This window comes from Caretta caretta, chromosome 4, assembly GCF_965140235.1.
Source record: "Caretta caretta isolate rCarCar2 chromosome 4, rCarCar1.hap1, whole genome shotgun sequence".
Taxonomy (NCBI): Eukaryota; Metazoa; Chordata; order Testudines; family Cheloniidae; genus Caretta; species Caretta caretta.
This window is the reverse complement of record NC_134209.1, coordinates 121,750,978-121,775,295: the sequence shown is the minus strand read 5'-3', so window position 1 is coordinate 121,775,295 and position 24,318 is coordinate 121,750,978.

Here is a 24,318-nt window from a genome sequence, read left to right as displayed (position 1 = left end):
CCGTTGTTAAGATTTTGGCAACTCATCACTGCCCAAGAGTCCTAAAAAGTTACATGAGGAGACCTCAGGCTCGCAGATGTTCATTTGTAATTAATCTTGGAATGCTGAGGAGCTTCCAGAAGGCTGGAATAGTGCTAATGTTGTGACAATATTAAAATAGGGTGAATGGGACAACCCAGCTATCTGTAGGCTGTTAGCCTGACAAAATAATAGAAAAGCTGATATAGGATTTGACTGATAAAGAATTAAAGGACAGGAATACAATTAATGCCAGTCAACATGGTTTTATGGACAATACTTCTTGCGAAATACATCTGATTTCATTCTTTGAGGATATTACAAGTTTTGTTGATAAAGGTAACTGTGTAGATATAATACACTCAGACTTTTGTGAGGCATTTGACTTACTGATATAGTGACATTCTGATTAAAAATCATCACTGTCATAAATATGAAGGGAAGGGTAACCACCTTTCTGTCCACAGTGCTATAAAATCCCTCCTGGCCAGAGGCAAAACCCTTTCACCTGTGAAGGGTTAAGAAGCTAAGATAACCTCGCTGGCACCTGACCACAATGACCAATGAGGAGACAAGATACTTTCAAATCTGGAGGGGGGGTGGAGGGAACAAAGGGTCTGTCTGTCTGTGGGATGCTTTTGGCGGGAACAGACAGGAATGCAGCTCAGAACTCCTGTAAAAAGTTAGTAAGTAATCTAGCTAGAAATGCATTAGATTTCTTTTGTTTAATGGCTGGTAAAATAGCTGTGCTGAATAGAATGTATATTCCTGTTTTTGTGTCTTTTTGTAACTTAAGGTTTTGCCTAGAGGGATTCTCTATGTTTTGAATCGGATTACCCTGTAAGGTATTTACCATCCTGATTTTACAGAGGTGATTCTTTTACTTTTTCTTTAATTAAAATTCTTCTTTTAAGAACCTGATTGTTTTTTCATTGTTCTTAAGATCCAAGGGTTTGGGTCTGTGTTCACCTATGCAAATTGGTGAGGATTTTTATCAAGCCTTCCCCAGGAAAGGGGGTGTAGGGCTTGGGGGGATATTTTGGGGGGAAGACGTCTCCAAGTGGGCTCTTTTCCTGTTCTTTGTTTAACACGCTTGGCGGTGGCAGCATAGGGTTCAAGGACAAGGCAAACTTTGTACCTTGAGGAAGTTTTTAACCTAAGCTGGTAAGAATAAGCTTAGGGGGTCTTTCATGCAGGTCCCCACATCTGTACCCTAGGGTTCAGAGTGGGGAAGGAACCTTGACAATCACTATACAATATCAATAAAGCACACATTACATGGATCAAGAATGGGCTAACTGATGTATCTAAAAAAGTCATCATCAATGGGAGATCATCATTAACTGGAGGTGTTTCTAGTGGGGTTCTGCAGGGATTGGTAGTTGGCCCAGCACTATTCAGCATTTTCATCACTGATCTGGAAGTAAATAGAAAAATCACTGCTAACAAAATTTGTGGATGACACAAAGATTGGCAGAGTGGTATATAATGATAGGAATAGGGCAGTCATACAAAACAGTTTGGATCACTTGATAACCTGGGCCTATTCAAACACAAGGCATTTTAAACCTACCATAGACAAACATCTAGAACAAGGAATGCAGGCCATACCTGCAGAATGGGAGATTTTGTCCTGGAATGCAGTGTCCCTGAGAAGAATTTAGAGGCAGACTAGAATGCAGCAGCTGAATGTGAGCTCTCACTGCAGTGCAGTGGTAAAAAAAGCTAAAGTGATCTTTTGATGTATAAACAGAGGAGTAGTGAGTGGGAGCAGGGAAGTGATTTTACCTCTGAGTATGTCATTGTTGAGACAGGTGTTAGAACACTGTGTACCACTCCATTGTTTTAAAAAGGATGTTGAAAAATTGGAGAGGGTGCAGAAAAGAGCCACATAAGTTATTCAAGGGCTGAAGAAAATGCCTTATAGTGAGAGGACTAAAGAGCTCAATTCACTTAGTTTATCAAAAAGATTAAGAGAGGACTTGATTTCAATGTGTAAATACCTCCATGGGGACAAAATATCAAGCACTAAAGGGCTCTTTAATCTAGTTGAAAATGGCATATCAAGAACCAGTGTCTAGAAGCTGAAGACAGACACAATTTTTTAACAGTGAGGATGATTAACCACTGAGAGAAGCTACCCAGGGAAGTTGAGAATTCACCATCTCTTCATGTCTTCAGCTCAGGACTGGATGCCTTTCTGGAAGGTACACATTAGCCTAACACAAGTTATGCTTTAGTCAAACATGAGTTATTGGGCTCAATACAGGGATAAATGGCTTAAATGTAATGCCCTGTATTACACAGAAGGTCAGGCTAGATGGTCAAATGATCCTGTCTGTCCTTAACACTATGGATTTATGATGCAATGGTATTCTCCTCACTAGGTACAGATAGGGGCTTCTGGCAAGTTCCACCCCATCTTGACAGTGTCAAGCTAACAGCTTTTATAACACAATGGTAGGAACCTAAAAACAGAAGAATTGCTCTACTGGTTAAAAGTCATGGTCCATCTAGTCTAGTATCTTGTCTCTGACACTGGCCAGCACCACCATACAGAAAATAGTGTTTTCATGGCCTGCCATACAACATTACTAGCACCCAGAAATATTTGAAAGGAAAATGAGCTACATTCTGCAAAGTTTGAAAGGAGTGCAAATTGGCATGGATGACATTCAAATTTATGGGGCGTTAGAGGAAGAACATAATGCAAATCCCAAACAAGGCTGAAGACAGCTGTGTGCTCTGGATTATAATTAAACGAGGAAAATGTATGCTGCAACAAATCCTACTATGGCTCCTGCGATGTATGATTTCTAAAGAAGTGTATGTGAAGGCAGATAAAAAGTAAAGGCATAGCTGAAATGCCACAACCTAAGATTTTATCAGAACTGATGCAATTCCCCAGTAAGATAAAAGTTTAGAGAAAATTCATATCTAACCTGTCCTCAAAAGGCCAATTTCTTCATGAAGTACTATACACAGACTGTGTAGATCTATATTAAGCTCAGGAATGCAATTTTAATTGACCACATCCGCAGTACTGGCATTTTATGAAGTTTCCAAGTCTACAGCTGTTTCAGCAGATGCCAGCAGCTGTGATCTCAGTGGGGTGCTACTGCACTTACATAGCGCTGAGCGGAAGCCCGTAGCCGTGTTTCAGCCAGCTTTCAGACTACAAGGCCAGCCAGGTATACTCAACTAGAGAGAGAATGTTTGGTGAGTATAGGGGCATGTGAGAAATTCTCAAGGTATTTGCAGAGTCTTGATAATTTCAAGTTGTGACCAGCCACAATTAATAAACAGTAAAGACCAAGATTAGGTTCCCCAAATATCCAGGGATTGCTCACAGGTTTTGGGGAGATTTAAACTGACTGCAGAATATGCATCCGGGAAGTTTGCAGTTGTGAATGACATCTTAGCTAACGCCTCTACTACTGATCACCAGGATTCTTCAGAGGCTCACACTGGTATAAAGGCACCGCTGTGGGTGCCATCTTCAGAGGCCCACCAGCTTTTCCCTCAAAATTAGAAGTAATTAAAATAGCCATTAATACTGATGCACAACTGCAATCTGTATGCATGTCTATTAGCTATGGTTGACCACTTTATTTCAGGGATCCCACATCTACCATGTATTTTCTTCTCAGTTAGTTGGGAATTCACAGGAACTGAAGTTGTGGCTATATATGGCAGTTGCATTGTAGTTCCACAATCCTGCCAGGATGAGAAAATATGGGGAATGAGCAATTTCTGGTGGCCCCGCAAAGTAGAAGGTGGAATCATGAGAGTCATGCAGAATGACCAGAAAGAGAAGACTCAAAGAACCTTTTATATCCAGAGCATTATCCAATAGACTTTGGAAAAGAATACCCTGAAGTCAGTTTAATTGTCATATGACCCAAGCAGCAATGGTACTCACACTACCACAACCTCAGGGAAGAGAGATAATCATGTGGAAAGGAGTCTTAAAACATAGTGAAGAGAAGTCTACATTCTGGAGTTTGATAATTTACGTGAATGAAATACGCAAAACCCTCCTTAAAACTAGAACATGGCCAGATGTTGTCAATTCTTGTCAAAGACTGTTTCACAGGGAAAATGGGTGGGTGAAGGTGTGAGGAGGATATGTGTCATTTCTTTAAAAATGCATTAAGAAACCAAGTAGGAGGGGAGCTAGGGAGGGTTTTATATAGAAGTTCTACAGCAAAGCAGAGATATAAAGACAGTGTAGGTTTAAAGATAATACTGTTTTCCCTACTCTAATAGTCCAGTAATAAATTAATAGTCTAATAAAGTCTTTGTTCAGTGTTAGAAGAAAGTGACTCTTTTCCAATCACATGACAATTACCTGTTACAATTTATTATGCTATCATTTCTATATACAAATGAGGGACTTTGCAGACACTTTAATGAGAATGTAACTGTTTCAGAATCAATTGAAAATGTGTTTCATAAACTTTTAGGACAGCAAACCAGTGTGTCAAAAATTTAAGGCATTTGAGACTATTTACTTCAAAGTAGCTGTGCTGATTTATATCATTGAGCATCTGGCCCATATTTTTTAATTAAGTAAATAAATAATATTTTTGTATTACATTATTTTAAAATAATCTCATTTTTATATAGCATTTAATATAATGTTACAAAATACTGTATGCTATGTGACAGGGTCGGGCCAGATGGCTACAGGAGAGTAATAGAAGGCAGATATATTAGCCCCAGGTTAAGTAGGTCCCTTTTCCCTGGGTAAGGTAACAGGGAAGGTTCCAGAACAATCAGGAACTTTCTGGAAACAATTAAGGCAGACAGGCTGATTAGAACACCTGCAGCCAATCAGGAAGCTGCTAGAATCAATTAAGGCAGGCTAATCAGGGCACCTGGGTTTTAAAAAGGAGCTCACTTCAGTTTGTGGTGCGTGTGTAAGGAGCTGGGAGCAAGAGGCACTAGGAGCTGAGAGTGAGAATGCATACTGTTGGAGGACTGAGGAGTACAAGCATTACCAGACACCAGGAGGAAGGTCCTATGGTGAGGATAAAGAAGGTGTTGGGAGGAGGCCATAGGAAAGTAGCCCAGGGAGTTATAGCTGTCACACAGCTGTTCCAGGAGGCACTCTAGACAGCTGCAATCCACAGGGCCCTGGGCTGGAACCCGGAGTAGAGGGTGGGCCCGGGTTTCCCCCAAACCTCCCAACTCCTGGTCAGACACAGGAGGAGTTGACCTGGACTGTGGGTTCACGAAAACGGCCAAACTAAGGGCTGCCATGAAGCTCCAAGGTGAGTAAATCCGCCAATAAGCGCAAGACCCACCAAGGTAGAGGAGGAACTTTGTCACAGCTATCATGTAACTTCTGCTCCCCCCCCAAAAGATTTATTTAATAAAAAGAAACTTCAGGAGGAATATAGCTATTGCTGTCATACCACTTACAAAATGTGGATTGCTTTATTCTCCTGGGTTATATGAATTTATGCAAAGGACCTTCCCCTCTAAAAGCATTTTAATTTTTGTGACAAATGCTTACACACATTTTTTTCTTGGATGTCAGATTTTATAATTGAGGTGTGCAGTTACAAAGTCTGTATATTTCAATCTGAAGCAGTTCTCTTGAGGACTGTGCAAAAAACTTAGGATCAGATTTGCCAAGTATTTCACAGCTGCTAACAAGCTGCTATTTCTATGCTTTGAAGTGGGTAATAATACAACTACTGTAAAACCTTGATGTGATGTTACACATCTTTGGGAAATACACCAACTAATCTTAGAAGAAACAAAGATTTCCTCTAAACAATGTGTATACATTTTTTTATGTGTACAAGCACTAGTCTAACAGATCCCCCATGCTTCCATCCACAAAAGCCAAGGAAGGTAATAAAATAGCATACCGTCCACAAAAGTGTGGGTTATAGTGGCCAAAAAGGGGGTGACAGTTATGTGGCATGGCTCTGTCTCTCTCTTCTGGAACATGTGGAAGCCTCTTCAACCCCTCAGATTTATAAACATGTTCTCTGTGTGTGACGTACACCTCTACCCCGATATAACGCTGTCCTCGGGAGCCAAAAAATCTTACCACGTTATAGGTGAAACCGCGTTATATCGAACTTGCTTTGATCCACCGGAGCGCACAGCCCCGCCCCCCTGGAGCGCTGCTTTACCGCGTTATATCCGAATTCGTGTTATATCGGGTCACGTTATATCGGGGTAGAGGTGTAAGTGTGTCTGGGTGAGCTGTTGATGAGCAGCTACATGCTTCTCTGCAGTCTCAGCAGATTTCTCCTCAAAAATCATCATCATCACAGGTTAATCTGGTCAGAGAAGAATTAATTCCTTCCCTATGCCTTCTACTGATTTAGAGGCATAGCATACATGCAGCAGAGTAAAATGCTTCAATTGTGAAAAATTATTATAGAGTTTGACAATGGTTTGCTATTTTGCCAAGAATTACATGGTAAAACTTTGCTGACTGTATACATATATTTGCTACACATTGTAGTCATTTTACACATACTATACAATGCCTGCTCACTACAGATGTTGGCAAGAATATGCTGTGTTCTCAGTAAATCGACAGAAATTACTGAAGTGATTTATGCTTGAAGGTAGAAGGGCTAGAAACCATTTAAAAACATACAGTGTAGATTATGTAGATCTAAGAAAACAATTTAAGATTTTGACTCCAAAACTGAGTACCACTGCTCCAGAGGAAAAGAGAGCAACAAAAATGAAAATAGGTTTAGAAAACATAACTTCCCAGCAAAGGCCTGAAGTCAATGAAAAGAGTCCCGTTGACTTCAGGGGTGTGAGATCAGGCCCAGTATAAAGAAATTTAATTGCAGCCTTTCTAAGTGAGTACTTTTCCATTTATAAGTAAGCCCTCCTCATTGGTGACTGTAGAACAACCCTAAATTGAGCAATCCTCTGAATAAGCATGCCATTCCTTTTGTGAGGGAAAGAGATGGGTGGGCTTAGAGAGTTTTATCCCTAACATAGAAGACAGTGACATGCTCTCCTGTCATGAGTGAGATAGCATGAAAAAAATGTTGATATTGTGGGTCATATTTTCAAAGCAGCATCAACAGAGCTTCCAGTTCTAAATAAGCAACTTTGCTCATGCAAAACATTTGAATACACATTTTAGCACAGTCTCCTGCATGCAAGTGATATAGTGTATCACCTACACAAATAGCTAATGGTGGTCAGATATGCATGTGCAAAGGTTGTACACATACAAACAGAGGCTACATTTTAAAAATGTGTCCCTTTGTGGGGCTTGAATGTGTTTATCAGATACAGAACTCCATATGCAATACACAGTATCAACGTTTTACTCTTTATAGTTCAAAAATAAAAAACTGCTTAGAACCTAAAGAATGCTAAAAGTCTAAATAAACAAATAAATAAATAAATAAGCAATTAAATGATCTGCATGGTAACATTTACTTTGTTTTGTGCTAAATTCCACAAGTATGTAGGTATAGATTGAGTTTAAATGGGTCACTGGCCATCATAATCTCTCTCTAATGCTCGACCTGATTTGCAATCTTTCCCCTAGGCTTAGATAGAAAGTGTCACTTCAGTCTAATATCCTTGGCACACCCCTCAGTTGTACAGAACAGCTGGCCCACCACATCCCAAATGTACTGGTCTTCTAGGGCATCTTGCATGTTATCCCTACAAAGGGATCGATCCGTCAAGGGGATGTAGACACAATAATGAAACACCTAATTGTAGGTGCCCTGCAATCTAATGGAATCCACAGCCCTAAATTAGGTAACCAGGCTGCCTATACAATGAATGGAAAGAGCTAGTCACCTAAGAATGGGATCCACAGAAGCTAGTGTAACCCTTCTGCCAGGCCAAGTTGATAGCAGCAAGGGCCGGGTTCAGTACACAGGGGTTCCCTCTCATTAAAGCAAATGCAAAACTGGCTCGAGCCCCCACCCAGTGACCTGGGAAAATCTTACACACCCCCTGGGCGCCTCAAGGAGGCAATACTTCCCCTCTCGCAAGCACGGCATCTCGGTGTAGTAGAGAATCTTTAATAACATGAGGTAAACAACATCAGCATTAAATTGGGGAAACTCCACAACTAGTGTTCATTAACCAAACCATGAACACCGACCCACCCCAGAAAAATTGGGCCACATCCTTTCCCTCAGGCTCTTGAGTTCCAGAACCCAAACGTCTCTTGAGTCCAGCAATCCACAAATCTCCCAAAGTCCAAAAAAAAGTCCAGCCCCGGAGTTCAAAAGTTCATCTGCAGAGTGTTACTCCCCAGTCTGGCTAAAATGTGCCTGGGTGTGGGGGAAAGAGGTAAGGGGCACCTTACGTGTCCTGAAGCTGACTGCCCCACAGGGCTCTGCTCCGCTCCACCACGACCGGCTCCGCTCTGCACAGCTCGCCGTCTCACGACCGGCTCCGCTCAGCTCGCCGTCTCACGAACACACCGCTGTCTCACGACCGGCTCCGCTCAGCTCGCCGTCTCACGAACACACCGCTGTCTCACGACCGGCTCCGCTCAGCTCGCCGTCTCACGAACACACCGCTGTCTCACGACCGGCTCCGCTCAGCTCGCCGTCTCACGAACAAACTGCTGTCTCACAAACAGCTCTGCTCACCCCGCCATCTCACAAATAGCTCCGCTGCACACTAGATCTTCCGGCTCCCCACTACTTGACACAGTGCTCAGTGATTTCAGCTCTCAGTGATTTCAGCTCATAGTAGTGGGAGCCTTAGTGCTGGTGCACCATGAGGCTGAAGTGAATTCAGCACAGTACCAGTAACAAAACTCTTAATAGACCCAAAATTAGCTCTGACATTCCACAGTGGAGAGAGACAGAGGTGCAATTGGTGCTTCAGGCCCTCACAAAGGGGCCTACACCACCAGGCGCTAATACCTGTCTCAAGTCTCTCTCAATTCACAGAGTTTTGGAACCCATGTCCCTTGCCTAGTGAGTGCTACTCAGTTGATGGTGAGTCCTCCATCATAACAAAAAGGCCAAGTACAGTTCCAAGCACAGTTCCCATAATCAGGGTACTAACAATTTATTCTTCCCGCCCCAATAACAGAGACACTGGGGATCCCACAGCAGCCAAAGTGACCATTTGGGCAGTTATGGCCTCATTCTAGGCGGGGTGGGTGTGCCTATGCAAATGAGATCAGCCCCTGAAGTTCTTTTCCACAACTTGCCACACCTCACCACCAGATGTCAGGGTGGAGCCTACCCTGTCTCTGCTTACACTAGTACTCTGAATGGGGACCAGCCTAAAATAGCTAGTAGGAAATGCCGAGGAGAGGGGCAAGGCCTCATCCCTGCCCCTCAAAGGGATTTAGGCTCCTAAATCTAGGTCAGAGGGAAGTGCCTATCTCTGTTTGGGTTTCACAGTTATAAATCCCCTCCTTGAGCACCTAAACTCTTCCTTGCGGGGGGAGGGGGTGGAGGGCAGAGAGTCATCCCTTTTATTATAACCTTTAACTCAGTAGTTGGAGCACTCAACCAGGATGTGAGAGACCACAGTTTAAATCCCCCCTCTGGCTGACTTGGAGCAGGATTTAAACCCAGATCATAGGAAAGTGCACTAACCACTGGTCTATGGGATACTACATAGCAGGACTTTCTCAATTCCACATGCTGAAACTCTTTCACTACGTATAGCTGATTAAATAGCCATTGGAACAGGGACTTGAACTTTGGTCTCCCACATGCTTCATGACAGCCCTAACCACCAGGCTGTAAGTTCATTCCTGCACATTTGTTGGCCCAATGAGTATTTAATTGTTTATACAAAATGGAACAGCTTCAACAGGAGAGACTGAATGTCCATTAGCCCATTTCCTGTGAGGTTCATAAATTCCAAGGCCAGAAGGGACCCTTTTGATCACTAGTCTGTCCTCCTGTATAACACAGGCCAGAGAACTTCCCCAAAACAATTCCTAGAGCAGATCTTTTAGAAAATCATCTACTCTTGATTTAAAAATTGTCAGTGATGGAGAATCCACCATGACCCTTGGTAAATTGTTCCAATGGCTAATTACCCTCATTGTCAAAAATTTACACCTTATTTCCAACCTGAATTTGTCTAGCTTCAACTTCCAGTTGTGAAAAGTGGGTTCAAATCTCTGCTCCAAATCAGGCAGAGGGGTTATTTGAACCTGTATCTCCCACATTTGGGTTAATGCTCTAGTCACTGGGCTAAAATTTACAAAGGGACAGTTTCCAGCAGTTGTGGTTTATGTGAGGCCTAATTTGGTAGGCAACCTCTGACAATGCGTACCAGATCCTGAAAATGAGCTAGGCAGAGGAACACCTATTAGGACTTATGTGTGAGAGAGGCATCAGGATTTAGGTGCTGTGCTTATGTTCACTGGCAGACTTTTAGGCACCTGGGGGACTTTATTCATGGAAAGTTAGGTGCCTAGGGACTCTAGACTCCTACAGGGTTAGTCAGCAGCTGATCAGGAGTTTTGAGGCTCTAAACTGGACTTAAGAATCTAATGTGGCAGTTAGGCACAGAATCATTTTATGTGTCTAACCCAAAAGATTTTCAAGTATTTTAATGTAATTCAACACTGCATGTACATTACTCTTAAAGGGGAACTTATATAGGGCTCATTCTGCAAATTGGGTACTAATCTAGGACTTGAGAGACTTGGGTTCAAATCCCTGCTCTGCCATAGACAGAATCTAACGGGTTCTGTCTCGCTGTCATGAGTGGTCACCACTGTGAGTGCCAATCTCAACTCAGACCATCAGAAAACAGGACAGACATTCCAAACTGGTGGTATATTCTATAATTAGATTTCACCAAGCCAGTAACAAATGGGCACTCCCGGATCACTATATAAGTCTTACTGTGGAGTCACAGACAGTCCCCTTAGGCTCTCCAGCCCATATTGCCATCCAGACAAACTGGACTTTGTGTTAATTGTCACTTACACCAAATATCACACCACATTATAGAATCATAGAATCATAGAATATAAGGGTTGGAAGGGACCCCAGAAGGTCATCTAGTCCAACCCCCTGCTCGAAGCAGGACCAATTCCCAGTTAAATCATCCCAGCCAGGGCTTTGTCAAGCCTGACCTTAAAAACCTCTAAGGAAGGAGATTCTACCACCTCCCTAGGTAACACATTCCAGTGTTTCACCACCCTCTTAGTGAAAAAGTTTTTCCTAATATCCAATCTAAACCTCCCCCACTGCAGCTTGAGACCATTACTCCTCGTTCTGTCATCTGCTACCATTGAGAACAGTCTAGAGCCATCCTCTTTGGAACCCCCTTTCAGGTAGTTGAAAGCAGCTATCAAATCCCCCCTCATTCTTCTCTTCTGCAGGCTAAACAATCCCAGCTCCCTCAGCCTCTCCTCATAACTCATGTGTTCCAGACCCCTAATCATTTTTGTTGCCCTTCGCTGGACTCTCTCCAATTTACCCACATCGGATAAATACTGGTTTGATATTCCTACACAAGTGAATTGGCCTATAGCTTTGACCTGAGCAAGCATCTGGCCTGTCAGCATCACAGGTTGAAGTTGAAGCTAGACAACTTCAGAATGGAAATAAGCAGTAAACTTTTAACAGTGAGAGTAATTAACCATTGGAACAACTTGCCAAGGGTCATGGTGGATTTTCCATCACTGACAATTTTTAAATCAAGATTGGATGTTTTTCTTAGAGGTATGCTATAGAATTATTCTGGGAAGTTCTATGGCCTATGTTATATGGGAGATCAGACTAGATAATTACTATAATCCCTTTTGGCCTGGAAATCTATGAATCCTGCATGACCTTGGACAAGTCACATAGGACCAAATTTACAAAGGTATTTAGGTGCCTAAATCAATTGGATTTAGGAGCCTAACCTGCTTAGATGCTTTTGTAAATCCCACTACATACCTATCTGCATTTTTAGGAACCTAAATACCTTTGTAAATCTGGCCCTTATCTTTTCTGCACATCAGTTTCCCATCTGTAAAGTGAGAATAATAGCACTTCCCTACCACACCTGGCATGATGTGAGGATAACTACATTAAAGATTCTGAGGTACTCAGATACTTTGATAACAGGGGCCATCCAATACCTAAGGTAGACAATGTATTGGTTAACTACCTGCAAGGCTCTCACAGTTTTCTGTATGTTACAACTAGTTCAATTCTTTCAGAAAAAGCTAACTGAACAGTTGTTTCCAGAGATGTGAAGCAGCAAGGCTGGAGCACTTGCTTGGCTTCTGTGTTGAAAAGAAAATATTATTCTAATCTTTGTTGACTGGAGAGTACTTGAAGCATAAAAATATCTTTCTTTACAAACGCTTTTATAAAGCAGTCGTTTAAACAAAGGAAGTGAAGAGCTACATATGAAGAAGGGAGAACAATGAGTGCAAGGGAGAACTGGAATGTTCTGTACTCTTGTGCAACTGTATAATTGAGCTTCACAGATTGTTTTGGGATCCTTTATTCTGTCCAACTGGAAGTGTGTGTGTGTGTGTGTATATATATATATATATATGATACTTGCATCAATCATGAGTTTTTAAGCAGAGCTGAGCAGAAACCAGTTTTCCTATCCCTCTCATGTCTTTATGCCCTTTTTTCCCTTCCTTCACTCTCATCCTTCAAGCCTTTCCCCCCTCTTTCTGTTCCACTACAACACGATAGAATCATAGAATCATAGAATATCAGGGTTGGAAGGGACCTCAGGAGGTCATCTAGTCCAACCCCCTGCTCAAAGCAGGACCAATCCCCAATTAAATCATCCCAGCCAGGGCTTTGTCAAGCCTGACCTTAAAAACTTCTAAGGAAGGAGATTCTACCACCTCCCTAGGTAACGCATTCCAGTGTTTCACCGCCCTCCTAGTGAAAAAGCTTTTCCTAATATCCAATCTAAACCTCCCCCACTGCAACTTGAGACCATTACTCCTTGTCCTGTCCTCTTCTACCACTGAGAATAGTCTAGAACCATCCTCTCTGGAACCACCTCTCAGGTAATTGAAAGCAGCTATCAAATCCCCCCTCATTCTTCTCTTCTGCAGACTAAATAATCCCAGTTCCCTCAGCCTCTCCTCATAAGTCATGTGTTCCAGACCCCTAATCATTTTTGTTGCCCTTCGCTGGACTCTCTCCAATTTATCCACATCCTTCTTGTAGTGTGGGGCCCAAAACTGGACACAGTACTCCAGATGAGGCCTCACCAATGTCAAATAGAGAGGAACGATCACGTCCCTCGATCTGCTCGCTATGTCCCTACTTATACATCCCAAAATGCCATTGGCCTTCTTGGCAACAAGAGCACACTGTTGACTCATATCCAGCTTCTCGTCCACTGTCACCCCTACGTCCTTTTCCGCAGAACTGCTGCCTAGCCATTCGGTCCCTAATCTGTAGCGGTGCATTGGGTTCTTCCATCCTAAGTGCAGGACCCTGCACTTATCCTTATTGAACCTCATCAGATTTCTTTTGGCCCAATCCTCCAATTTGTCTAGGTCCCTCTGTATCCTATCCCTGCCCTCCAGCGTATCTACCACTCCTCCTAGTTTAGTATCATCCGCAAATTTGCCGAGAACTCAATCCACACCATCCTCCAGATCATTTATGAAGATATTGAACAAAACCGGCCGCAGGACCGACCCCTGGGGCACTCCACTTGACACCAGCTGTCAACTAGACATGGAGCCATTGATCACTAGCCGTTGAGCACGACAATCTAGCCAACTTTCTACCCACCTTATAATGCATTCATCCAGCCCATACTTCTTTAACTTGCTGGCAAGAATACTGTGGGAGACCGTGTCAAAAGCTTTGCTAAATTCAAGAAACAATACATCCACTGCTTTCCCTTCATCCACAGAACCAGTAATCTCATCATAGAAGGCGATTAGATTAGTCAGGCATGACCTTCCCTTGGTGAATCCATGCTGACTGTTTCTGATCACTTTCCTCTCATGTAAGTGCTTCAGGATTGATTCTTTGAGGACCTGCTCCATGATTTTTCCAGGGACTGAGGTGAGGCTGACTGGCCTGTAGTTCCCAGGATCCTCCTTCTTCCCTTTTTTAAAGATTGGCACTACATTAGCCTTTTTCCAGTCATCTGGGACTTCCCCCATTCGCCACGAGTTTTCAAAGATAATGACCAATGGCTCTGCAATCACAGCCGCCAATTCCTTTAGCACTCTCGGATGCAACTCCTCCGGCCCCATGGACTTGTGCACGTCCAGCTTTTCTAAATAGTCGCTAACCACCTCTTTTTCCACAGAGGGCTGGCCATCTCTTCCCCATTTTTGATGTCCAGCGTAGCAGTCTGGGAGCTGACCTTGTTAGTGAAGACAGAGGCAAAAAAAGCATTGAGTACATTAGCTTTTTCCACATCCTCTGTCACTAGGTTGCCTCCCTCATTCAGTAAGGGGCCCACACTTTCCTTGGCTTTCTTCTTGTTGCCAACATAGCTGAAGAAACCCTTCTTGTTACTCTTGACATCTCTTGCCAGCTGCAGCTCCAGGTGCGATTTGGCCCTCCTGATTTCATTCTTACATGCCCGAGCAATATTTTTATACTCTTCCCCGGTCATATGTCCAACCTTCCACTTCTTGTAAGCTTCTTTTTTATGTTCAAGATCCGCTAGGATTTCACTGTTAAGCCAAGCTGGTCGCCTGCCATATTTACTATTCTTTTGACTCATCGGGATGAGCCCTTCAGTTTCCTCTTTTGCCTCATTCTAGAAGCCTGTGGGCCATTCCTTCCCCAGTTCTGCTGCTCACAGATTCCTGAGGGCCATCCATCCTAGTCTTCTTCCTCTCTGCTCCAGGACAGGAGGACCCTTCCTCGCCATCCTTGGTCCCCATGTAGATCTCCCTCCCAAATTCTGGAATGGTGGTGATTCTTTGCACTCTGTGGGAAGATTGTGGCTGAATGGTTAGCTGAGGCACCTCATGGCTGTAAGAGCAACAAGCAGATAAAACCTCCCCCGCATGTGCTGTCATCGACATGCCCCTATCAGTTCCAGCTAGGCGGTGTAGGCTGCTAGCTGATGTCTCTACTTCTCTCTTTGGTTACCAGAGACAAAACAAAACTCCATACCTTGCAACATTTAGAAACAAAAAACCTATCTGGTTCTAAGTTGCATGCATTAATCCTACTCACATTCACTCCACACATTTATTCCATGTGCCTCAGCTGTCCTTCATTTCTCACTCATTCATTCCACACCCACACACCTTTTTCATATACACTCCCCAGACACAACTCACTGTGCATCTGCCCCTGCATTCATTCTGCTCCTAGCCAATTCAAGACACACTAATTCCATATCCACCTATTCTGCATGCATAGCTGCACACTCATTCTGCAGACACAGACCAACACTCCCTCCCCATTCTGCATACACAGCAAACCTTACAGAATTTCTCCATCAAGAAAGGTTACTTAGGGGTAACTCTTGTTCTTCGAGAGTTGTCAGACTCTACAGACAGAGAAACCCACTAACTTCCAGAGAAATCCCTATCTGATTGGCTACTCTTCATTCCCCTACCTCCTGGAGAAGGGCAGCTAATTTGAGTTGCTGCACATGCTTAGGGACAGCTTCCCTCTTATCATGGGGAGCAGGATTTTCTCCTGTGGGAATCTCCCTCTGTATTATAGTGGCATGGCAGCACCACTCTAGTTAAGTTGGCATCATGACTTCTAAAGTAGACATTTCTAAGTCTTCTAAAATTGACATGCTTCCTCAGATTCCTTTTAAATGTGGTTTGCAGTGTAGTGCAGTGGTGTGGATGATGCAGTGTAGCGTTAGTGATCCAAATTTGGGGTCATTTGAGCTAGGGGTTGCGGAGATGTAAACTCCCCCAAAATAGCCATTTTCCAAAAAGTTTCTAGGTGGGTTTCTTTTTTCACAAAGCTAGGGATCAAACTATTGATGTGATGCAAGTCAAAATAGACTCAATCTATTGACTTTACTCAAAGTAGTGCATAGCACCCACTAAATCTTTGGGTGACCCAAACTGACAGCAGTATTTAAGAAAATGTACTTTTTTTACACTGCACATGTACCAGAACAGAAACGCAGCTAGAGGGCTTTCATTCCTGACATTTCATATGCTTTGAAGCTCAACTCTTGTAAGTACTGTAAAATCTGAATGGTTATTTAGATTGCATTGAAATTTGATATGCCTCATAGGTGCATGGGTTAGCATTAGTGACCCAAATTTGGGTTAATTTGACCAATGGGTTCCTGAGTTACAGCCCTCCACAGAGAGGTACTAATCAAATGACTGGCTGAATCACAGACCTCCTTGAGATTGATGGCTGTGAACTTCACCATTTAATTAACATAACTAAGGATAAGTTAATCACAAGCCCTCATGGAAGACAAAAGGAGTTTTAGGATGAGTGGCTAGAGGTTGCTATAATTTGTGAGTCATGGGTGGCAGTTTTAGTTAGCATGAATGTAATCAAAGTCTTTGGGGGAGAAAAATGGGACATGAATGCTTCCTGAGAGGAGAGGGATATTAGAGAGCAAAGGAATGGGGGAATAGGGGGAGAAGAGTTTGGAGCTGCAGCGAGGGGAAGGGGGTCATGGGAAGGGGGATAGATGGAGATGGGGGCTCAGGCAAGTGAAGCGTGGTGCCCCAAAGCTCTGCCAATGTACCCCAACCCCTGCACCCTACAGCTCTGTACAATCCAATCCCTGTGTGTCCCCCAGCTCTGCTTGTGCACCTCAAACTCCCTGCATCCTCCAGCTTTGCCAATACACCAAACCCTCTGCATCCCAAAGCCTTGTCAGTGCACCCCAATGTTCCTGAACCCCCCAGCTCTGCTAGGGCACCCAATTATTCTGCACCCTAATTCTGCCCATATACCCCAACCCTGCACCCCACAGCTCTGCCAGTGCACCCCATAGCTTGGCCAATACACCCCAAACCCTGCACATATCCAACAATTCACTTAGACCATGAGCTCTTTGGGGCAGGGGCTGTCTCTATTATAATGGTGCATCAGTGCCACTATAGTTAAGGTTTCAGAGTGGTTCTCTGTATATGTATATATCTTCCTACTGTATTTTCCACTCCATGCATCTGATGAAGTGGGTTTTAGCTCATGAAAGCTTTGCCCAAATAAATGTGTTGGTCTCTCAGGTGCCACAAGTCCTCCTCGTTCTTTTTACTATAGTTAAGGTTGCAGCACAACTTCCATTTAAAGGTTGATTTTTCCAAGTCCTCTAAAATCAATTTATTTAGTCAGATTCCTGTGAAATTTGGTGTGCAGTGTAGAGTTATTGACCCTAATTTAGGATCATTTGAGCTAGAGCCTGCAGATATAAGCCCTGAAAAAATATAGCCACTTGTCAAAAAGTTTTTAGGTGTAGTTTTTTTGCACTGCGCTAGAGATCAAACTATTGATGGGGTGTGGACTGATGTGCTCTCTATCTGTCAAGTTATACCCAAGGTAGTGCATGGCACCCAGTAAATCATAAAGGGACCCAAATTGAGAATGGTATGTAAGAACATGTTCACTTCTTCACTTGCTTAGATGAAGGATTTCACTTGCTTGTCTGAAAGGATTACAAAATGTTTGTTATATTGGGTGGGGAGAAGCCAGAGCCAGAGGACTTTGTGTGTGGGGAGGTGAGTGGGGGCACAGAAGGAAAGGTATTGGGCTGTGAAGGGGGAAGGAAATGAGGACTGGTGGTAGGCAAGCCTGGGATTGGTTGTTGTAGAAAATCTGTATTTTACTAGCCCCTGGGGGAGGTAAGAGGGGGGCAGCTCATGATAAGTGGCTGCTTTGTGATCTTGGGCAGATTAATGTGGTGTTTCCAAAGACACCAGGGCCAGCCTTCAGGAAAATGGCACCCTGGGTGAACTTGTGTTTTGGCACCCCACCTCTGCCCCCATCACACCTGGCTCCCCACAGGCTCCCAGGGCTCCCCCACCATCACCTCCAGGCCCCGCTGCCTTCCCCGCCCTTAATTTGTATTGAAAGAGGTGACAGAGCTCACCCCCTGCACAAATTAGGCACTGGCAGGGCAGCCTGATAGTGGCAGCTGCTGGCTGGTCGCCCAGCTCTGAAGGCAATGCCACTGCCAGCAGCAGCACAGAATTAAGGGTGGCATGGCATGGGGGGTAGTCAATAGGTGGACTGCAGGTCAAATCCGGACCACCAGCTGCTTTTGAACGGATCACAAGATAATAATTATTATAATTATAATTTATTTATTCATTTTTCTCTGGTGTCTGGACCTTGACTACACCTTGACCAAGAAATCTGGACCTTGACAAAAAATAATCAACTATCCCGGTATATGGTGTATTGCCACCCTTACTTCTGCGGCTCATGGTGCCTGGTGCTTGGCATGCAGCTCAAGGTGGGCTTCACACTGTCACATGGGGGCTGCATCTTGCCAGAGCCCACAGTCATCCCGTAGCCCTCTGACCACTCCTGGCTCATTGGGGCGCCAGATTTGGGGGTCTGGGGGGCAACTTTAACCGTGATTCCGGGGACGACTTAGGCACCTGAAAACTCTAGGAATTAGCTGACAGGAGCACTGTATCTAATTATTTAATTAAAAAAACTCCATATGCAAACTCCAATTAAAGCCACATTTTAAGTTGACATGTAAATTTAGAACAATCAGGAGATAATAAAGCAAGATATTGCCAAGCCTTGAGATATCAGTTCTTGAGTTTTAACACAGATACCAGAAAAACAAGTTTGATCTTTAGTAGAGATAAATAAAAATAAATAAAATCTGCTCAAAATCTGCTTACTTTCTCTAACAGACACATTCTGTGTTACTGCCATTATCTACTCTATTTTAGTCAATTGTTTTTCACTCCACTAAAAATGTATTTACTTAATTTTAATATATATGATTAAGATTTTTTTCTCTTTTATAAAGAAAGGGAATTTATTTTTCTAATTATTTTGGCATTTATGTTTACCCATCACAATCATATTCATGACTGACTAATATTTGACTCCATAATTGCTATTAGTATCCTAATTGGAACTGCATCTATTTTCATACAAATTTTAAGTTATTTTACAGCAATAACTTACATTATAATTTGAAAATAAGAGACTTTCATTTGTGCAATGTCGAAAGTTGTGTGTTTAGCTAATTTTTTCTAAACTGGCATTGCTAAGGTGAGTACAAGCTAAATTTACATTCTCAGAGAATACTATTATAGGATTGTGCCATTTTAAATAATGAATGACAAAGCACAATATTATAATAAAAGTATTAATGATAATGACTCCAGCCAGGACAGGTTGGGCATTTTAGAATTCACTACTCAAAGAATTAAATTAAAACATAAGAGAAGAATTAAAATTATGAAATACACAGACTAGTCAAAAAACTAAAATAACAGCACTGTAATCCTTAATGAACTTTGAAAGAATAAAATTACAGAGAATATATGCGCATTGTGCATTTCGACAGGAAGTATCAGGAAGTAATAACAGGTAAGACAAGTGTGTGTTTGGGGGTGAGTGTGTCTGTTGGGGAAGTGTGGGAGACAGCACTCGCTCGTCTGAAGGCTCCTTCAGTCCAGGAGTGTCAACCAGCAGCTCCCACTCCTGACACAGGCAGCAGCATAGATTCCTGTCTCCCCACCCCAGCTCAGCGGAGACTGGATACACCCCGACATCAACCCACCCCTCTGCACAGCAGACAGGAGGCTCCCAGGAGCAGCTTGGCCAGGGGTAGCTCCAAGCAGGAGGAGGAGGCAGGGCAGCAGGAGCTGCAGGCAGCTGAAGAGCAGCAGGGGGAGGAGGGACAGGAAACCCCTGCTCCAGAGGTGCCCCCTCAGCAAGGTGCCCGTCACCCAGCCCACCCACCCCTAAGGCCAGCCCTGAAAGACACATAGCACAGAGGTTTGGAATGGACAATGCAGGTTCCTTGACTGCTGAGGGAAAATAAATAAGTGCACTGCCAGGGCTGCTAACGTGTAGCTCTGGGCAATTCCTGGATCACAAGGTTGCAGAAGTTTATGGAAGAGCAAGGAGGAATACACCATGACATGGCAATTGCTGACTACAGCCTGCTTCCTCCCACCCGATAGAGCCCAGCACCACTGACAGAGTGAGCTCTCCCAACTCCAACCTGTCAGCCCAAACAAAGCCCCACCTAGGATTGCCAGGTGTCCAGTTTTTTACCAAAACACCTGGTCGAAAAGGGACCCTGGTGGCGCCAGTCAGCACCACTGACTGGCCGCTAAAAGTCTGGTTGGCGGGGCTGGCAGACTCCCTACCTGGCTCCGCATGGTTCCCCGGAAGCAGCGACAAGTCCCTCAGCTCCTAGGCGCAGGGAGGTTCAGGGGTCTCTGTGTGCCGGCTCCACAGCTCCCATTGGCCGGGAACCTGCAGCCAAGGGGAGCTGTGGGCACGGCACCTGCAGACAGAGGCAGCGCACAGAGCCCCCTGGCCCTTCCGCCTTGGAGCTGGAGGAACATGTCGCTGCTTCTGGGGAGCTGCCCAAGGTAAGCACCGCCTGGAATCTGCATCCCCCTCCCGTGCCCCAACCCGCAGCCCTGAGCCCCCTCCTGCACCCAAACTCCCTCCTGGAGCCTGCACCCCGCACCCCAACCCCTGCCCCTGCCCAGAGTCCTCTCCTGCACCCCAAACCCCTCATCCCTCACCCCAGCCCAGAGCCCACATGCCCTCCTGCACCCCAACCACTGCCCCAGCTCTGAGCTCCCTCCCTCATACTAACCGCCTACCTCAGCTCAGAATCCCCCCTGGACCCCAAACCCCTCATCCCCAGCCCTACTCCAGAGCCTTCACCCCCCCCTGCACCCGAACTCCCTGCCCCAGTCTGGAGCCCCTCCCGCACCCTTAATCCCTCATTTCTGACTCCACCCCAGAGCCCGCTCCCCTAGCCTAGAGCCTGTACCACCTCTTACACACCAACCTCCTGCCTCAGCCTGGAGCCCCCTCCCACACTCCTACCCCTTGGCCCCACCCCTCAGATAGAGCCCCCTCCTGCACCCTAATTCCCAACCCCACCCCACCCCGGAGCCTGCACTCCCACCTCAGAGCCCTCACCCCCTCCCATGCCCCAGTCTCCTGCCCCACTCTGAACCCCTCATTTCTGGCCCCCCTCCAGAGTCTGCACCCCCAGGCAGACCCCTCTCCATCTCCCGGACCCCTGCCCCAACCCGGTGAAAATGAGCAAGTGAGTGAGGGTGGGGGTGAGCAAGCGACAGAGGGAGGGGAGATGGAGTGGGGGCAGGGCCTCAGAGAAGGGGTGGGACCTCGGGGTATTGGGTGGGGCAAGTCAGTTTTGTGCGATTAGAAACTTGGCAATCCTACCTTGTGAATAGGGTTTCTCTAACCCTGCAAAGAGTATACCCTGTGCCCTGACCATGAATGGCAGGCCTGCTCAGTCAGCTGGGGGGGAGCCTGGTCAGATTACAGGGAGAGGGTAATAACTCCCCTGAAGATCCTGGTGCTCCTTGTGATATTAGGCAGTGCCCCCCGACCCACCTTGGCATTTGGCCACTACTGAGGATGGAGTAGGGGAGTCCACCAGGGGCTTCCAAGAAGACTCCTGAAGTGAATGGATGTGGGGAGCCAACTCCAGGGGAATTGGGGATGGTGGTTTTGGGGTGTCTTAGAAGCATATGGGGGTGTCAATGTGACAGGGGGAGGAAGCAGCAAATGGTGGGAGAAGCTGAGGTATAAGATGGGAAGCTATCTGTCAGTTTGTGGAACAGCTCTGATTGGCTACCTGTCTCCGGAAAACAGGGCATGAGTTAGAGCAGCCGATCACAGGGGAATTTCTTATAGACTTTGGGATCTCCTCCAAAACCATGTAGGATGGTCTGAAGACCTGTAGTCTACTGGGAAAACCCAGAGGGTTGGCAGGTCTGCCACTCCTAAATGTGACCTGTCAGTGCCCCAGGTTGAGTTCTCCCCTTCTGTCATGACTGACTGATAGCTGGGAAACTCCAGGAGTAAGGCTACAATTTTTTCACAGAAGTCATCCAGCAACATCCATGACTTCAGCCCCAGCGGCCGGGAGCTGCAGGGTCCTCCCGCTACCCCCAGAACTCCAAGCCACTGCAAGCAGCGGGGCTACAGCTCCTGGCCACTGTGGGCGGCGGAGGTCCCCAGGAGCTCCAAGCCATCGCGGGCAGCGGGGCCGCAGCTCCCAGCTGCCATGGACCCTGGAGCTTTGAGCCCCCATCGGTGGTGGGGGCCCTCAGAGCGGGCATCCACAACTGCCCAGCCGCTGCAGCCGGTGTGGGGACCCTGCAGCTGAGCTCCTATTTTGTCATGGATATTTTTAGTAAAAATCACAGACAGGTCACGGGCTTCCATGAATTTTTCTTTATTAGCCTTACCCACGAGGTATGACCCAGAGTGGGAGAGGGAGTGTAGCTACTCTTTCTCAGTGTGCCTGCAGTCTGCAACCAGTACTCAGCCTCATGGCACAGCTGATGCTGGCTGAGAGAGAGCAGATGGCCTGGCTGGGCAAGAAGCTGTGACATAGGATTGGGGCCAAGAAATGACTTTCCTGGCTCCCTCACTTACCAATGCTCTCACCTGCTCCCGAGTCCCATGGCTGACCATACCTGTTAGCTGTGGGGACGATCATGTATTGCTGGATCCAAACTTTGTGGGTCCAAAGTCCTCTCATCCAAAACCCCGAATCTGTGGCTCCAGCAATGGTAACTTACATCCAGCAAGGGATCACATTTGCTTATCAAACTACCTGCATGAAGAGGGTATTGTAAATTGAAGGTAATCACACCCACATATTGCAAATTTCTTCAAGTCCTTCTTGAAACCTTTGTTGCCGGCACAGAGTGCCCGAGGCAAGCAACAGTTGGGTTCGTTGCCCGGTATGCGTCGCGCCAATGACCACAACGGGGTGGAGAAGCAGAGAGATTTATTTGAAGCTTCAAATAGGGCGCAGGGAGACTGAGCTGTCTCAAATCCTGCAGCCCCGCATGCAGATTCCAGTATACATTTTATACCTTTGCCTACTTCACTACACAAGCTTATGCAACCAATTATCTGTTGCCCCGTACAATACCGTAGCCAATCAGCTAAAGCAGCCAGTTGCGTTTTTCCTCAGTAGCATTGCCCAAGCCTTGCCTTATTTGGGTCTATTTGTTACTGGTTTTTGCTAAACATTTCTGCCTTATCTATACGTTTCCCAGGCCGAAGCTGGCCTTGGCTGGCAAGCCGTGTGCAAACCTGTCTGTTTGTGTGCTAGCTTCCTCAGAGTTGTGCAGGGTCACAGAAAGTTCAAGGAGCAGAGGGGCTTCAGTTTGCCTAGAGCAAGAGGGCTTCGTCGACACTCGATGTCTTCCACCCTCCCGAGTTACCTAAAGTAGTGCCCAGTGCCACCAACACCTTCATCAAACGTCTCCGGTCTCCATCTTACACAGGGTTTGCAGGGTTGGGGCATCAATGAAGGTTTAAGATTGATGAGGTGACTTTAACTGTGCATTTCCATATTTTCTAATCTCTGAAGGGAGAACTACTTTGGGACATTTTTTTCACCAAATGTAACCTCAGTGTGAGTTGCCAGCCTTTAATATTTCTGTCTTTTGAGAAAACCAAAACAGTCTCTTTTTTTCTCCCCTTGAGTAATTGACTGACAGGTAAACCTGAAAAGCAGCTTAGCAACATTTTTGGCCGGGCACACCCCTCATTTTAGAGTTCTGTATTGAAGATCTTCACCTCAGCATGAGCATTAATAACTGAGGCTTTCAGGAATTAAATATCACATGCATGGTTTCTATGATTTTTTCCTTATTGGGCTACTTTGTACACAAGGAGCTGTCTTTATGGTCCCGGCTCAGAGTGATGGAGACCGGAGGACATTCTTTTTCCTTTGGATTATTTTCTTGACAGCCTTTTTATTTTTGTCAGGTTGTTCAATATGTCATTTTTCCTCTTATGAGAGAAAACAACTATTAGGTTTGACTTGCCAATGGGGCAGAAAATGACACAAATGTTTTGCTTAGGGACCATTCTTAAAGCTTTTCACCAGCAGTAGGCATGTATAACGTACAATGATGCTGTTTAGCTTGATCAGATTTGTTCCTGTCTTACCTTTGTATGGATCTCTCTCAGGTGTAAGTATTACTGATAATACATAATAGTGTGGTATTTGTAAAATAGACGAGGGATGCTATTGATGAGAGAGATGCATGTACTAAGCACCAAGGAGTCAATATGAACATAAGCTTGTTATGCAGACCTCTTGTTGGCAAGCTCATTAAAAAAAAGTCATTATTATAAATTGCTTCAACTCGTCAGATCGTATAAAATCCACTTGTACTGTAATATTCCAGAT